The 18,956-nt window shown below is 43.0% G+C and overlaps 1 protein-coding gene across 1 annotated transcript in view; it reads right to left on the bottom strand.

The window, feature by feature from the left end:
- Nucleotides 1-3,076: 3,076 nt before the first annotated feature.
- Nucleotides 3,077-18,956, bottom strand: part of LOC137349204 (zinc finger protein 214-like) — a 101,920-nt gene continuing 86,040 nt past the window's right edge. The window contains exons 3-4 of the transcript XR_010969286.1: nt 5,408-5,739; nt 3,077-3,123 (exon numbers count right to left, since the gene is read on the bottom strand). The gene's annotated coding sequence lies outside the window, so the exon portion shown is untranslated. The remainder of the gene's footprint in view (nt 3,124-5,407; nt 5,740-18,956) is intronic.

Genomic DNA, 18,956 nt, shown 5'->3' with positions numbered 1-18,956 from the left:
CAAATGCACTTCAGACCACCAGTCCTGCTGTGCTCTGCAACATCTCCCTGCCTGCTCTTCATCTTAGTCTTACTGGCCTTATTTACTAGTTCCCCCTCATTTATTTCACTTGCTGTCCTACTGCTCTGGTTCCCACCCCCCTGCAACACTAGTTTAAACCCTCCCGAGTGATGGTAGCAAACCTCGCAGCCAGGATATTTGTGCCCCTCCAGTTTAGATGCAACCCGTCCTTCTTGTACAGGTCCCATCTGTCCCTGAAGAGATCCCAATGGCCCAGATATCTGAAACCCTCCCTTCTACACCAGCTGTTCAGCCACGTGTTTAGCTGCACTATCATCCTATTTCTAGCCTCACTGGGGTGGTAGTAGTTTGGAACTTACTTTCCCAAACAGCAGTTGATGCGAGATCAATGTTAATTCTAAACCTGATATTGATAGATCTTTGTTAACATAAAGTATGCAGGGATATGGAACGAAGGCGGGTATGTAGAGTTAGGTCACAGATCAGCCGTGATCTCATTGCATGGTGGACCAGACTCGAGGGGTTAAATGGCCAGCTCCTAGAATCCTAGAAACTTACAGCACAGAAGGTGGCCATTCAACTCTTTGTGCTTGTGCTTGTGCTGGCTCTTTGAAAGAGCAGTTGTGCTTAGTTCCACACACCCACTTGTTGTTTGTAAGCCTGTAAGTTCTTCATTCTCAAATACCTGTCAACTCTCTTTTAAAATGACTGATCGAATCAGCTTCCACCATCTTTTCCGGTAGGCATTCCAGATCCTGACTCTCTCTGTTGGTGCAGAAACTGCTGAACTCAATGTTGAGTCCGGAAGGTGCTTAATTGAAAGATGAGCTGCTGTTCCTCGAGCTAACATTGAGCTTCACTGGAACAGTGCAGGAGGCCGAGGTCAGAGAGGTCTGAGTGGGAGTGGGCGGAGAATTAAAATGGCAAGTGACCAGAAACTCGGAGTGATGCTCGCAGACTGAACGAAGGTGTTCTGCAAAGTGCCCAGAATGCGACTTGCGGTGTTTTTGCCGCATTCTTGTTGCAGGAGCCCGGTGCGCAGGAGCAGGGAGGGGAGGGGGATGGGCTGCGCACAGCAACCAGGGCAGGGAAGCGAGTGCAGGGTCGGCAGAGGATTTAACTGCGTGGAGCCCGCGTCTTAAGCAGGGAGCACAGCCTCAGGGCCACAATTAGAGGGCACAGCAGCTCAAATGTTTGTACCCTAGGGACGGGGGGACGAGGCAACGGCACCCCAACTTGTTGCAAATCGTTTGAAATCAAGCTGATTTATTACAGAGTTTAGATCTTTCTTTATTCTCGGGGTGGGGGCGGTGTGTGGTAGACATCAGATTGTATCCTGTCAATGTGGAGCTGCATTGAATCACAGAATTGTTAGAGCACAGAAGGTAGCCATTCGGCCAAACGTGTCTGCACCGGCTCTCTGAATGTGCAATTCACCTCGTACCATTCCCTGCCTTCTCCCCCTTGCCCTGCACATTCTTCCTTTTTTCAGGTTACAGTCGAACTCCCTTTTGAATACTTCAATTGAACCTACCTCCACCACACTCTCAGGTCGTACTTTTCAGATCATAACCACTCACTGCATGAAAATGTTTTCCTCATGTCACTTTTGCGTCTTTTGCCAATTACTTTAAATCTGTGCTCTCTTATTCTCAATCCTTTCATGAGTGGGGACAATTTCCCCCTATCTATTTTGTTCAGACCCCTCATGATTTTGAATACCTCTATCAAATCACCTCTCAGTCTTCTGTTCTCCAAGGAAAACAGTCTTAACTTCACCAATCTATCTGAAGTTCCTTATCCCTGGAACCATTCTCATGAATCTTTTCTGAACTCTATACAATGCTTTCGTTGTAGGGAAGGGAGCAGTTTAGAAAGAGCTGGCAATTAGTCCCTCTCCCCTGGCCTTTTCCCACAGCCCAGCAAACTCTTCCTTTTAAATATTTATCCTATTCCCTTTGCAAAGTTATTATTGAATCTGCTTCCACCTTTCAGGCAGAGCATTCCAAATCACAGCAAATCACTGAGTATTTTGGAAATTATTTAATGTGTTTAATTGTTCGTCTTTTGTTAAATACATTTGCTGAGTGGATTTCAATTTAAATGTAAACCAGATTGGCAGACGTGATGCTCTATTCGCACATCGAAGGTGAGAGAGATGCGGTGGGATACACACTTAGTCCAGTTGCTGAAAATGACTTACAGACTTCGTTTTCTGTTCAGTGATCCCGGGTGTGTTACTGATACCTTCTCTGGATAACAGGCTAGCAGAGATGCTCTGTAAGGTGAAAATTGGTCCCTTTAAGATACAGTGTGTGTGCGGTCATTGATTTAAACATAGCGCATATTGAAATAAACAGGCCTCACAAAACGAAGAAAATTTACAGAGATCATTAGTTGCAGGCATTATTAAAATTAGCAGAAACAAACCTTAAATGGAAGATTGAATACGGTTCCGTTCTGGATGTTATTAACAACAGCAGAATCCAACATCTACAGTCACTTGTGAATTCGCTGGTCTGTTAGCAGTTTGGGTGATAGATTAAATCGTTTCTCACATATGACGCAGGTGAATAGTCTATCCCCGGTGTGAACTTGCTGGTGTGTAAAGAGGCTGGATGACAGTGAATCCCTTCGCATACATGGAGAAGGTGAACGACCTCTCCCTGGTGTGAACGCACTAGTGTGTCAGCAGGTTGGAAGACTGAGTGAATCCCTTGCCATACATGCAGCAGGTAAACGGCCTGTCCCCGGCCACAGATGAGTTCCCAGCTCAGGCAAGTAATTGAATTCCTTCTCGTAGTTCCCACATTTCCATGGCTTCTCTCCAGTGTGATTGCGCTTGTGCTTCGACAGGCCAGATGATCGGCTGAAGCCTCGTCCATACACGGAACATGGGTACAGTTTCTTCTGGCTCTGAGTGAGGCTTTTTTGTCTCAATGATCAAAGGTCAATAATGTTCATATCCTGATGAATCGAGTGACTGTCAGACCTTGATGTGATGTTTGGTTTGATTTTTTAATGGTTACTATTCAATTGGAGGTGAACAGTAACCCTTGAACTTACCAACACCTTCAGGAAAGATTGTGAGAAACCCCATGTCTGCAGAGTAAGAATAAAATCAATGTCTGTAAATTCTCCCCTTCTAATATCCCGCAAAAGGAGTTTACAACATGCATCACTGTCAGTGCAGGATAGAAATTCAGAACAGATAATTCCAGTTTCTGTGGAATCGTTTTTCCTTTCTTGTTCCCCAAAGCTGTAAATCCCTGTCCCACACACTCTTCCTCCTCCCTGTACTGAAAACCAAACGCAAGGAACCATCTGCACCATTTAACTTTTCTTCTCTCCCCACAGATGCTGCCGGACCTGCTGAGTATCACCAGCACTTTTTCATTTTATTTCAGATTTCCAGCATCTGCAGTATTTTACTTTCATTCCTTTTTATACTCACTGATTCCCCTCTCTCTCCTTCCTTGAAGGTACTGACTCTGGCTGGTTTCTGTTCTACACTTACTGGTTCCCCTCTCTCTCCGCTCTGAAAGGTGTTGTCTCTGACTGGGTTCAGTTCTACTCTCACTGATTCCCCTCTCTCCTCACCAGAAGGTGCTGACTCTCACTGGTTCGCCTCTCTGTCCCCGGAAGCTGCTGTCTCTGGCTGCATTCAATTCTACACACAGTAGTTACCCTGTCGCTCCTCCAGTGATGTTGCTGCCTCTGGCTCCGCTCAGTTCGACACTCTTTGGTTCCCCTCTCTTGCTTCACCTGAAGGTGTTGGCTCTGACTGGGCTCAGATTTACACTCATTGGTTCCCCTCTCTCTCTCTTTACCTGAAGGTGTTGTCGCTGACTGGACTCATATCTATATTCATTGGTTCCCATCTATCTCTTCACCTGAAGGTGTTATCTCTGACTGGGTTCCGATCTGCACTCATTGGTTCCCCTCTCTCTCTCTTCACCTGAAGGTGTTATCTCTGACTGGGTTCAGATCTAAACTCACTGGTTCCCCTCTCTGTCCCTTGAAGGTGCTGCTTCTGGTTGGATTTAGTTCGACACTCCCTGGTTCCCTGTCCCTCCACTGAAGGTGCTAACTCTGGCTGGGTTCAAAGGGCACTTGGTTTGTTACATTTCACTGCAACATAACCTGCATATGGAGAACTTTAAATGGATGCAAGCCAGTTCCCCCTCACCGGGTCCAAAAACTGCTTTATATCCGCTTGGTTAAATGCATGGAACCTTTTAAAGGCTGAAGCCAATGACTGTGGAGACTTTCAAAGCCTTCCTCCCAGTCTGAATGTTGTATTGAGCTTTTTCCGCGATCTTTCCCTGGATGTACTGGGGACACAGCGACCTTCCCCACCTCGCCCTCTTTGGTTAAACACATGAAACTGAGCCTGGCAGACTGGAGATTAGCAACTGGGATAGGCCACACCGGAGGTCTACACGGAGCTGAACAGCGAAACACAGAAAATAGGAGCAGCAGTAGGCCATTCGGCCCCTCGGGCCTGCTCCGCCATTCAAAAAAGATCATGGCTGATCGTCTAATTCAGTACCCTGTTCCTGCTTTTTCCCCATATCCCTTGATCCCCTTGGCATTAAGAAATATATCTATCTCCTTCTTGAATATATTTAAAGATTTGAACGCCAGCAGGAATCTAGCAAGACTGGTTTCTCCAGACTTCCCACATCAACTGTTTCTGCTAGTCACTAAATTCGGGTGGTGAAAGATGAAAACCAACCTCATGGTGTGTGTATCATAGAGATGAGGGATTGGTTGGGACAGCAAATCCACACGTTGTGATGGTAGAAAGTCTAACCATTATTTAATGAATTTAACCATTACAGTAAAGGGATATTTTATCACATTCTTCAACCCCTCTCTGAATTTAGCCTGGGTCACTGTATAAATACACGTGTTGGTGCAGCAACTCAGAAGCTGAAGCATGAATCCCAGTTCCTGTACAAATTCAGGTAGAGAAACAGGAATAACATCTAACAAATACAATCGTTTACACACAGAATCTAACAGAAACACAGCCCATAACAGGATAAAATTCCCTGATATAACAAACAGTAAAATGATGGATTTCCTTCTCTTCTCCATCTCTGGGTCACTGGGATTCTCCCCCACTGCTGTGGGCACAGAGTCTCCTGCGAGCTCTGCTCGACACTAAAATGTGTCTGATAGTTAAAGCATTGAGCAGCAGAATTATAACGAATGGGACAAATGGAGTCAAAATGCAATGAAACTATTCAATTATTGTCCATACTGGTGAATAAGTGACATCCAATGTTACTGAACTAAACCAGAGATTATTGGAAAATATATATTGACTTCCATACATAAAGTACCAGAAAGTGTTCTTTACACAGGACAGCACACTCACTGTTCCTAGAACCACCGCTGCAGTTCTCTTAATGCAATATTTTACTTCCAGCTTCCGGCCACAAATGGATGCAAATCGATCAAAGGTGAAAAAGACTGTGAACCAGACAGAGCAGTCTGTGGCTGCATAAAGCAGGATGGCGCGAATATTACACATTTTAATCTTCTACATGAATTGCAACTGGGCTTGATCGTGAATACGGATCTGTCTGAATATCGGATCAGTGATAATGACCAGTAAATCCGTTACTGCCATGGTCACCAGGTAGTGGGTGACACATTTGGAGAGACCGCACCTTCCTCGAGACAGGATCACAATCATCACTAAATTCACTGCAAGGAAGAAAAAAAGAAGCTTATATTTCAGACTGAGAGCAACAGAAGCTGTCTGATGGAATTCTGTGTTAAACGTGAAGCATTATAACTGAATCCAGGGCCAGAACCTAATTACTTTACCTGTGACTGATCTTTTAGCAGAAGAGAGGGTTTATCGTAAAGCACCACCATGGTGTAGCAGCAAACCAAAACCACCAGCAGGTCTCATCACCATTTCCTGGCCTCTACTTGTTGGCAGTTGGAATCTACAATGTCCTTAATGATCTTGGCATAGAAGGGAAATAACTCAGTGTTTCGAGTCTTGATCAATATCCTGTGACCCGGCAGCAAACTGCACACATCTGGACATAAGAACATAAGAAATAGTAACAGGTGTAGGCCATTCAGCCCTTCGAGCCTGCTCCGCCATTCAATAGATCATGACTGATCTGATTGTGGCCTCAACTCCACTTTCTTGCATGCATTGATTGCCCTGTAGATCAAAAATCTGTCGAACTGAGCCTTGAATATATTCAATGACTCAGCCTCTAATACTCTCTGGGTAGAAAATTCCAAAGATTAACGACCATCGGAGAGAGAAAAAAATCCTCCTTATTTTCATCTTAAATGGGGAGACCCCTTATTTAGAAATTGTGCTGCCTAGTTCTAGATTCCCAAGAGGGGAAACATCCTCTCAGCATTTACCCTGTTACGTCCCCTCAGAATCTTATTTGTTTCAATAATATCGCCTCTCATTCTTATAAACTCCAATAACTATAGGCCCAATCTGTTCAACCTCTCCTCATAAGACAACCCCTTAATCCCAGGAATCAGCCTCGTGTATCTTCTATGAAGTTCCTCTAATGTAACTATATCCCTCCTTAAATAAGGAGCACAGAACTGTACACAGTACTCTAGGTGTGGTCTCATCAATGCCCTGCACAGTTGTAGCAAGATAGATAGATAGAGAGAATGGTAGTCAGATGAGAAGATAATCTGACAGGCAGCGATCCACACGTGGCTCTCAATTTTTGCACAATTTCTCTTTTTATCACTTCATTGCTCTATTCTTTATGTAGAATCACAATTTAAAACTCATGGCGTACTTTTTTGTTAACTTGGAGTTTTTTTTTCCAAATCTAGGACCAGAGAAGTTCAGGAAGTGAATTCCAGAATTTAGGGCTAAGGCTGATGTCACGGCCACCAGGAGAGGAATGATTAAAATCAAGGACACACAGAAGCCCCAAGATTGGAAGAGTGCAGATATTGCAACGGTTTGTATATCTGTGAAAAAGCTACAGAGATTGGGCAGGGTGAGGCCATGGAGCGATTTGAAAACAAGGATAAGAATTTTAAAATGGAGGTAATGCTGGACCGGGAGACAATGTAGGGTGGTGAGCATATTGCTAATGGGTGAAATGCATTGGTGTGAGATTAGAAGCAAGCAAAGATATTTGGATGAGCAGGGTAGAAGATGAGAGGCCGGCCAGGAGAGCATTAGAATAGACAAGTCTAGAACGAACAAAAGCACGGATCAGGGCTTCAGCAGCAAATGAGAAGAGTCAAACAGTATTCCTTGTTTCCATCATTCGTGGGATGTGAGAGTCACTGACAAGACCAGCATTCGGTACCCATCCCTAATTGTCCCTTCAGAGCGTGTTGGTGAGCCGCCTTTTCCAACCACTGCAGTCTATGTGGTGCGGGTACATCCACACTGCTGTTAGGTGGACAGTTGCAGCGACAGTAAAGAAATGGCAATATAATTCCAGTCAAAATGGTGAGTGGTTTTATAGAGAACTTGTAGGTGGTGGTGTTCCCATGCGTCTACTGCCCTTGGGAATTTAGGTAGAGGTCATGGGTTTAGAAGGTGCTGTTAAAGGAGCCGTGTCAAGTTGCTGCAGAGCATCTTGCGGATCATACACGCTGCTGCAACTATGTGCCATTGGTGGAGGCATTGAGTGTTTAAGGTGGTGGATCAGATGCTGATCACGCGGGCTGCTTTGTTCTGGTTGGTGTTGAAGGTCCTTTTGGAGCTGCACTGATCCAGGCAGTGGAGAGTATTCCATCACACTCCTGACTTGTGCCTTGTAGATCGTGGACAGGCAGCGGGGAGTCAGGAGGTCAGCTACACGCTGCAGAATTCCCAGCCTCTGACCTCCTGTTGAAGCCACAGTATTTATATGGCTGGTCCAGTTCAGGTTCTGATTAATGAATACCCCCATGAGGTTGATAGTCGGGGAGTCACAGATGGTACCGGGATTGAACACCAAGAGGAGATGGTTGGAGTCTCTTTTGTTTGAGATGGTTATTGCCTGGCACTTGTGTGGCGAGAATGTAACTTGCCACTTATCAGTCCGAGTCTAAATGTTGTCAGGTCTTGTTGCATATGGACATGAACTGCTTTAGTATCTAGGGAGTTATGAATGGTACTGAACCCTGTGCAAACATCATCAAACATCACAATTTCTGACCTTATGATGGACGGAATGTCATTGATGAAGCATCTGAATATGTTTGGGCCTAGGACACGATCCTGAGGAAGTCTGCAATGATGTTCTGGGACAGAGATGATTGACCTCCAAGAACCACAACCATCTTCCTTTCTGTTAGGTATGACACCAACAAGCTTCACAACGTTTGTGTATCTTAGCTCTTCTTTTGTCACATTGAAAGCTGGTGTCAAAATATACACAATTTCAAAGCTGAGCAATATGTGCAAGATTGGAAAGAGAGTGTGATAGTACATAACGGGGAAGTGGGAACAACTCTTGTGCATTCCTGTATTCAGTGGCTGGAAGAAGGATGGAAGATGAGATGTTCGAGCCTATTTATCCTGTTACCTGCAAAATGAATCACTTCTCAATCTCCTTCGTCTTTCACTCCCACGCCCTGCTTTCCAAGGAAAGCTGCACTTCAACAATACACAGTGTTTGCATCAAGCATCTAATTTGCCTGGGAGCTGGAGGAGCAGAGGGAGCTGCAGGAAAAGCAGAGACAGAAGCAGAATGAAATGTCACAAGAAACTGACAGAATTTGATGTGTGCCAGCTGTTTCGATTGGTGTGTGACTACCATGGGTTGCCTTGCACATTTCACAGGAGCCACATGATTAAGATTGTGCATTTTTACGAACATGCAAACATGCTAACATACGAATTAGGAGCAGGAGTAGGCCACCCGGCCTTTGGAGCCTGCTCCGTCATTCAATAAATTCATGGCTGAACTGATTACTCCACATTTCCACTTAATCCCGATAACCTTCCATCCCCTTGCTTATCAAAAATCTATCTACTGCTGCCTTAAAAATATTCAAAGACTCTGCTTCCACTGCCTTTTGAGGAAGAGAATTCCGAAGACTCACGACCCTCTGAGAGAAAAAAAATCTCATCACCTCTGTCTTAAATAGGCGACGCCTTATTGTTAAGCAGCGACCCCTAGTTCGAGATTCTCCCACAAGGGGAAACATCCTTTCCACATCCACCCTGTCAAGACCCCTCAGGAACTTATATGGTTCAATCAAGTCCCCCTTACTCTTATAAATTCCAGCGGATACAAGCCTAGCATGCCCAATCTTTCCTCGTCAGACAACCTGCCAATTCCAGATATTAGTCCAGTAAACCTTCTCTGGACTGCCGCCAAAGCATTTACATCCTTTCTTAAATAAGGAGACCAGTACTGTGCACAGTACTCCAGATGTGATCTCACCAATGCCATGTAAAGCTGAAGCATAACCATCCTACTTCTGTATTCAATTCCCCTCGCAATAAATGATAACATTCGATTGGCTTTCCTAAATACTTGCCGTACCTGCATACTAACCTTTGGCGATTCATGTATTAGGCCACCCAGATCCCTTTGCATCTCAGAGCTCTGCAATCTCTCACCAGTTAGATAATATGCTTCTTTTTCATTCTTCCTGCCAAAGTGGAAAATTTCCCACTTTCCCACATTATCCTCAATTTTCCAGGTCTTTGCCACTCACTTAACCTATCTATATCCCTTTGTAGCCCCCTTATGTCCTCTTCACAAGTTACTTTCCTACTTATCTTTGTTTCATCGGCAAATTTAGCAACCATACCTTTGGTCCCTTCATCTAAGTCATTTATATAAATTGTAAAAAGTTGAGGCCACAGCACTGATCCCTGTGGCACACCACTCGTCACATCTTGCCAACCAGAAAATGATCAATTTATGCCTACTCTCTGTTTCCTGTTAGCTAGCCATCTTCTATCCATGCCAATATGTTACCCTCTACACCATAAGCTTTTATTTTCTGCAATAACCTTTGCTGTGGCACCTTATCAAATGCCTTCTGGAAATCTAAGTACAATATATGCACCGGTTCCCCTTTATCCACAGCACATATAACTCCCTCAAAGAACTCCAATAAATTGGTTAAACATGATTTCCCTTTCACAAAACTATGATGACTCTGCCTGATTACCTTGAATTTTTCTAAATGCCCTGCTATAACGTCTTTATTAATAGCCTCTAACAAATTGAAATTGAAACTTGTATTCCTGAGTTTGTAGTAGTATTTCACCTCACTGTTCAATCATGTGCATCCCTATGGAACTCGGTGCTGTTACTGGCTGAATGAATCCTTTGGATTATCAATAAACATGCCATTTTGGACAAGAAATGTATTTATGGCGAAGGTGACCTGAAGTGAAGAAATGGTTATATCAGCATGGGTCAGCTAACTTGTAATGTTGTGCGGCATCTTCCCTGGTGCTCTAGTAGTTAGGAGTTGGCATATTCATTGCTGTGGCCTGGGATAGAATCCTGGTGAGGGAGCAAAAATGTCTTGTTGCTGCACACCTGTTACATCTAACATGAAATCCTTGCTGAATTAGAACAAAAAAATGCTCAGATGTATGAAAGCATCCGTGGAATGAGAAGCAGGATTAAACTTCCAGTTCAATGATAGTTCATCATAACTGGAAAAGGCAGACATGTAACAGGTTGAAAACAAGTACAGAGTCGCAGTTACGGAACTGAAAGAACAGAAGTGAAGGGATATGATAGGTTGCAATGAATGAGGGACAAACTGAGAAAAGAAATGACGGTGCAAGGCAAAATGGGGGTGTCAATGGAACACAGTGGCGCAGTGGCTAGCACCGCAGCCTCACAACTCCAGCAACCCGGGTTTGATTCTGGGTACTGGATGTGTGGAGTTTGCCAGTTCTCCCTGTGACCACGTGCGTTTCCACCGGGTGCTCCCGTTTCCTCCCACAGCCAAAAACTTGCAGGTTGATAGGTAAATTGGCCACTGTAAATTGCCCCTAGTGTAAGGTAGGCGGTTGGAGAATTGTGGGGTTGTAGTAGGGGAAATGGGATTAATGTAGGATTAGTATAAATGGGTGGTTGATGTGCGGCACAGACTCGGTGAGCTGAAGGGCCTGTTTCAGTGCTATATCTCTTAATAAATAAAATAAAATAAATAAAACATTATTCTGCCTGCCATTCAAACTGGCATAAATGCCACTTCTGATCAATGAAGCGCAATTGCTGTTTGAAAGAAGCATGCTGGGCCGAATGGCCTCCTTCTGTCTTGTATGTTTCTCAGTACCACTGCTGTTGCTTTCACATCTATACAACGGTCTTACAGGGAAATAAACTTTATTGCCTTGTCTTATTGTTTTAACACCTTGGTGTCATTTACAGCACAGATGGAGGACATTAGGCCCATCAATTCTATGCCTGCTCTTCGTAAAGCAATCAAATCTGTCCTATTCCCGTGCTCTACCCCTGCAAATTTATTTCCTTAAATAATTTATTTCCTGCCTCTGTAACAGATTTATTAGCGAGGTTAATTAGATTCCATATATGGACTCAGCAAAATAAGGACTTGTTTGATCAGAATAAACTTCTCAAAAATGTTGCTTTGAAATCAATTCCAGAAATAAATACTTTTGTTGAAAACAAATTCTAAGTATATGAGGATCCTGAGTTCAACCTTTGGTGCCATTGGGTGAGGGAAACTTTGTCAATTTTTGCACACGCTGTATTGACACTGCAGAATATCCTCCACCTCCTTCAATGTTGTTTTTTTCTTAAATCACAATTCTCAAAAGCAAATTGGATAGTTGCTCCAAAGGGAAAAAAATCAGTGTTATGTGGAGAGAGCAGGGAAGTGGGACTAATTCAGCAGCTCTTTCAAAGAGCGCTATAGACATGATGGGCCGAATAGCTTCCTTATGCGCTGTGTCATTCTATGATTCTATTAGTAGATCTATGTCTGCCATTTTGGACAAGAATTGTATTTATAGCACCGGCATTCTCCACTCAGTCACAGTGTTTCCATCATGCTGCAGTGGTCATCCTGTTCGCCTCACACGTCAAAACAGATGGAAACATTTTCAAAATATGTTCAAATTAATATTAGGAAATGTTAAATAATTCTCATTTGTCATTAAATATTAATACGATATATGGTGCATGAATTTGTCCAACTTGAAGAGCCATCCCGTGTCAGTGCGTTCCCTGGAATATTCTGCAACGAGATTGTCAGGATTGAAAACTGCATTCAGTTTACTGCTGCTTGGAATTGCACTGTAAATAATGCTATTTTAAGCAGTTGTGAAATTGTTCATTCCACCACCAGAAGCGAACACTTGCAGCCTGTGGTTGGGACTCCTTAGCCAAACTGAGATGTTCTTTGAGAAAAGAGCACTGCTGGAGGGATACAGAATGGAATCACTGATCCCACCTCCATATTTCAGTTTAAGAAGAAAAACACACGCATTTATATAGCGTCTGATACATCCTCAGGCCATTCCAAATAAAAAGCTAACAGTCTGATTTGCAGTCATTGTTGTTTTAATGGGTAATCATGGCAGCAGAAGTGTGCACAACAGCTTCCCTCAATGAGAGAAGTATATATGCTTTGAGGAAGGAATATTGACCATGACACTCAGAGAATTATTCTTCAAATAGCGCTACAGAGCCCATTTTACCGATCTGAACAGACAGTTTACCCACTGCCCTGAAAGGAACCATCTCCCATACCGCTTCAATTAACTATCAGCCGATATTTGATGCATTTTGTCCTGTAGTGGGATTTGAAGTTACACCTGTCCAATTCCAAGGCTGGACTGTTACCATTGAAGCAAACTGACATAATATTACCTCCACCAGCTGCCCAAACAAGTTCACTGTTGTGAAGGGGAGTGTGCTGAGGATGGAATGAGTCTTTGCACAATTCCTGGTCCTGCTTCACCTTTCTCGATTCTCTTCTCTCAGCGATGAACTCGAGGGTTTCCTCCCCACAGTATGAGTGTCAACAATTTCACAGACTCTCGCTCTGCTGAGATTGTTCTGTCTGATTTCACAGGTTCAGGTCAACACATACATCTGTTGTTCGCTCTGTTTTTATCAGCTTATCCCACTGTGATGGTTGGCAATGGTGCCTGTACCTGCTAATCTGTATACTGGCGTCTGTGGATATTTGTTGCATCGCAGTCTGCCTACCGAATATATTAGCGAATATAGTGTGAGCAGCAAATAAAAAGTTTCATATGGAAGCTGAGTGCCTCAATCATTCTTCATGCACGACCTCCTGAAAGACGAGTTTATATCTTTATGTATTCAGGCTAATGATCAAGTTGCTACTATTTTCAATCCATTGCAATATTCAACTATATCACAGCAAAAAAAAAAATGATAATGAGCCATTTCATTCTCTGGGCCATAAATAGCTCTTTCACTTTAGCGCGTGCTGGGCTCACCCTGTGGTTGCCCTTTGGTAGGTCAAAGTTGATTGAGATTATAGCCTGCAACCACATGACTTTGGCCAAGTTATCATGTGGGATATCTCACTGAACAACATGTTCTGGACTCGTGGACGTTTATAGATGTGGTCACCCCACAACTTAAAAGTACGCAGGTGGAGAGGGAATGAGTGACCGTCAGGCAGTCAAAAAGAATCAGGCAGGTAGTGCAGGAGATTTTTGAATGCATCTCACTTTCCAATAGGTATTCAGTTCTGAGGAAAGTGATGGTACACATGGGGAGTGCAGCCAGGAACTCGTCTGTACAGTGGGGTACAGGGAAGACTGGAAGAGCCATAGTGATAGGTGATTCAATAGTAAGGGGAATGGACAGGTGTTTCTGTGGCTGCAGACGTGAATCCAGGATGGTGTGTTCCCTCCCTTGTGCCAGGGTCAAGGATGTCACTGAGCGGCTGCAGAGCATCCCGAAGTGAGAAGGTGAACAGCCAGTAGTCGTGGTCCACATCGGAACCAACGAAATAGGTAGAACTAGGGATGTGGCCCTGCAGTCAGAATTTAGGGAACTATGTAAAAAAACAAAAAGCAGGACTTCAAAAGTAGCGACCTCTGGATTGCTGGCAGTGCCACGTGCAAGTGAGTATAGGAAAAGAAGAATAAGACAAATGAATGCGTGGCTGAAAAGATGGAGCAGCAGGGAGGTCTTTAGATTCTGGCGACTTTGGGACTAACTCTAAGAGATATGGAACCTATAGAGGCAGGATGGGATGCAACTGAACAGAGCCGGGACTGAGTTCCTTGCAGGATGTTTTGCTAGTGCTGTTGGGGAGGGTTTAAACTAGTTTGGCAGGGGGATGTAGACCATCAGAAATGAAAATGGAACGCAGAAAATTAATGGATGAACCTGGAAGATAGAAGAGACAAAGGTTAGAAAGTTAAATAAAAAGAGTTAGGCAGTGCTCAAGGGTATTTACTTCAATGCAATAAGTATAGCAAACAAAGGAGATGAGCTGAGGGCAAATGTAGACACGTGACTGTGTGATATCATAGCTATTACAGAAACATGGCTTAAGGAGGGGCACGAATGCCAGCTCAACTGGTTACAGGGTTTCCAGACGTGATAGGGAGTGGGATAAGAATGGAGGTGGAGCGGCAATATTAGTCACAGAAACTATTACAGCTATGAGGAGGAATTATATTATGGAATGCTCATCAAATAAGGCCATATGGATTGAGCTAAGGAGCAAAAAAGGCGCAATCACACTGCTGAGAGTATACTATAGACCGCAAAACAGTCAGAGGGAGATAGAAGAGCAGATATGTAGGCAAATCTCTGAGAAGTGCAAGAACAATAGGGCAGTAATAGTAGGCGATTTTAATTACTCCAATATTAACTGGGATAGTTTTAGTTTGAAAGGAATTGAGCGAGCACAGTTCTTCAGGTGCACTCAGGAGACCTTTTTGCCCAGTATGTAGCAAGTCCAACAAGAATGGGTGCAATTTTAGACTTAGTTTTCGGAAATGAAGCTGGGCAGGTGGAAAGAGTGGCAGTGGGAGAGCAGTTTGGTTGTAGCGATCATAATTCAGTCAGTTTTTACATAATTATGGAAAAGGACAGAGATAGAACAGGGGTTAGAGTTCTCAAATAAAAGCAAAATACTGTGGATGCTGGAAATCTGAAATAAAATGAAATCTGAGTTCCGATGAAGGGTCACTGACCCGAAACGTTAACTCTGCTTCTCTTTCCACAGATGCTGCCAGAGCTGCTGAGTGATTCCAGCATTTCTTGTTTTTATTTTATGGTTAGAGTTCTCAACTGGGGAAAGACCAATTTTACTAAACTGAGGAGTGATTTAGCGAAAGTGGACTGGAAACAGCTACTTCAAGGTAAATCAGTGTCAGAGCTGAGGGATGCATTCAAAAGTGAGATTCCAGCGGTTCAGAGTAAACATAATCCCACAAAGAAAAAGGGTGGGACGGCCAAATCTACAGCCCCATGGATGTCAAGGAGCTTACAGGGTCAGATAAGGCAGAAAAGGAAAGCGTATGCCCAACACAGAGAACTCAATACTACAGAAAACTGAGAGGAATATAGAAAGGGGAGAGGTGAAATCAAAAAGGAAATTAGGAAAGCAAAGAGATGGCATGAAAAAATATTGGCAAGCAAAATTAAGGTGAACCGAAAGATGTTTTATCAATACATTAAGAGTAATAGGATAACTAAGGAGAGATTAGGGCCAATGAAAGACCAAAAAGGTAACCTGTATGTAGGGGCATAAGATGTTGGTATGGTTCTTCATGAATACTTTGAACATCATTTTCAAGTCCTCACTGGATGCAAGTGTGGTGCTGGAGAATTGGAGAACTGCTAACGTTGTACCCCTGTTTAAAAAGGGAGCAAAGGTTAGACCGAATACTTACAGGCCAGTCAGTGTAACCTCAGTAGTGGGCAAATTATTGGAACCTATTCTGAGAGATGGATAAACTGTCACTTAGAAAGGTTTAGGTTAATCAAGGATGGACAGCTTGGATTTGTTAAGGGGAAATCATGTTTGACCAACTTAATCGAATTTTTTGAAGAAGTGACAAGGAAGAAAGATGAGGGTAGTGCCGTTGATGTGGTCTACATGGATTTTAGCAAGGCTTTTCACAAGGTCTCACATGGCAGACTGGTTAAAAAAATAAAACCCCATGGGATCCAGAGAAATGTAGCAAGGTGGATACAAAATTGGCTCAGTGGCAGGAAACAAAGGGTAACTGTTGACAGGTGTTTTTACGACTGGCGGGCTGTTTCCAGTGGTGTTCCATAGGGCTCAGTACTGGGCCCCTGGTCTTTGTGGTATACATTAACGATTTGGACGTAAATGTAGGGGGCATGATCACACACAGAGATGCTGTCATTTATTATCCTATGTTCTTGTAAGGGTAGTGAACTTTATCCCGGATATTATTTACTAGAACATTGTCTTCCACTGATGTTAGGTTGACTATCCTGTATTACAGGTGTATGCCTCTCCGCTTTTTGAACAGCACAGAAACATTTTCAGCCTTCGAGTGTTCTAGCACATCTGTTGTATCCATGGAAAGTTGACAAATTGTGACCAGAGTTTCCGCAAATTCCTTCAGCAGCCAAGAATCCATTCCATCAAGACCCTGTGACCTTTCTACGCCGAGCACGGCCAAGCCATTTGTCTACTTTTATCTTGTCCAATTGTGCTGCCCATCTTTCTTCACCGTACCACTGGCAGGTTTCTCCTCTTTTGTGAAGACAAATTCAATTTAATCATGTATTGTTTAAATTTAATGGAAGCATATAATGAATTTACATCCAAATCAATGTGAAGTTGAGAACAATTTACCATCAATTATATAATTGCCTGATATTATTAAAGACTTTGTGTTTCTACCAACAGATATACCGCTTCACATTGACTGCACCTTGATATGCTGGGGAACCTTCTGTTCTACCGTGACCCTGAAAGCTATGCTCCCAGAAGTACAAAGAAATAGATAAATCATTAAATTTCATTGCGGAAAATTTCACAGAATTAAGATGGATGCAATATCAAAAGGTACTCCAAGAGATGATGGAATAGGAAGCCGTATATCCAAGTTTGCTGATGACATTACTAAGTAGCACAAAAATAATGTTGATACAAAATAGTGTATAATACAAAAAGGAAAGTCTGGAGGGTAAAAAGGTAAGGAAAGAGCAATGAAAAATTGTTATGCAGAAGGGACCAGGTAACTATAGGGTCTTTCAGGGATTAGCTGTGACACTAATCATATTCCCATCAGCATGGCTGACGATCAGTTGAGCAAACTGAAGATGAATTCATCTCAGAGGACAGATGAGATGCATTCCTGATATTTAGAGACATAACGGATAAATAGTGGACATTGGGCATAAATCTAGAAGAAATGATTGAATACTAGAGAGGTGTGTGTGTGGGGGTAGTGGGTGGGGGGGGGGGGTGAGGTATGGAGAAGAGAAGATGCTACTTCTAAATTTCTTAAAAGTTTCGAAAAGTGACTCTAGAAACTGTGGACTAGTTGGTTAGATGTTAATTGTGATTAACAATTAATTGTGGAAACCCCTATTAAACATAAGATCACGGAGCATCTGGATGGAAATATAATCTTAAAATATAATCAATGTGTTTTCATGAATGGGAGACCATTGCCAACATAGTTCACTTATTTTCCTTGAGCGTGTGACAGAGGAGTTTGATAGGGTTAAGGCGGTGGATGTGGTGCAGTTGGATTTGTGTATTTCTTCATCAACATTCCAGTGTAAATGATGGGACTCAAAGAAGAACAGGAATCAGTCAAAATATTTTAAAAGAGTTTTGTAATTGTTCAATCGGTACAACCCAAAGGCGACCAATATCGGGATTTTCCCTCAGAGATTTGTTTTCCACTGCTTTAATTTAATTGCTTTTAAATGATCAGGAATGAGGAGTCACAAGACAACGGATACACTTTCAGGTGAAACAAAACTGATACAGTTGGTGCACTTCAAAGCTGAAGAGGATAATCTATGTGAGGATTGAACTATTTGGAAATTGGGCAGACAGGCGACAAATGACATTCAACGCAGAGAAATGTTAAGTACATCACATGGAGAGAAGCTGTCAAAAAGGTATATACTTAAATGAAAATAAATTAATATGAATGGAAAATGAAAGAGATCTGTTGTTTTTGATCGAAAATAAACGGAAGTTATCACACCAATCAGCAAACTGAATCAGACGTTGGGATGTTTAAAAATGGCAATATGGAACCGAGTTAGTGAGGTAATCCTACCATTTTATAAATCATCGGTGCAACCTCACTTAGATTGCTCTGTACTGTTCTGGACACCACAGGATGCTGCGAGGATTGAACAGACACTGAGGAGAGTAACCAGAATAATTAAGGGGATGGATTAGATTGGATTGTGAGGAACAATTATGTATATTGAACACGTTCATATTGGAAAAGGAAAGGTGGTATACTTTCTGTTTCCCAGATTCCTTGGAACAGAGGAGGCTGAAGGGAGATCTGATTATGATATACACAATTGTGAGGGACCAGGATAGAGTGGTTGGAAAGGGCATATTGACCATAGCAGAATGTTTAATGACAAGGGGGTATTGATTTAAAGTGATTGGTGGAAGGATTAGAGAGGGGATGAGGGGAAAAATCACCCAGAAGTGTGAAACGCACTGCCTGAAAGTGTGATACATGTAGAAAACCTCATCTCCTTTACAAGGTGCCTGGATGTGCACTTGCAGCGACCTGCAGGGCTACGGACCAAATTCTGGAAAGTGGAATTCGGCTGGGTGGATCCTTGTTTTTTTGTTTTTGTTTTTTGCCCAGCGCAGACACAATGGACAAGCGGCCTCTTTCGGTGCCATAAACAGTTCATGGTTCTGTAATTATAAAACGGGACAAGACAATGTAGAGCTGAACACATTTTCCAGAGTAGTAGAACCATAAGTCACAGCCTGCACTTGAAGGTGGA

The sequence above is a fragment of the Heterodontus francisci genome, chromosome 34, assembly GCF_036365525.1.
Source record: "Heterodontus francisci isolate sHetFra1 chromosome 34, sHetFra1.hap1, whole genome shotgun sequence".
In the NCBI taxonomy this organism is placed as follows: domain Eukaryota; kingdom Metazoa; phylum Chordata; class Chondrichthyes; order Heterodontiformes; family Heterodontidae; genus Heterodontus; species Heterodontus francisci.
The sequence above is the reverse complement of the archived record's forward strand: the minus strand, read 5'-3'. Positions and strand labels throughout refer to the sequence as shown.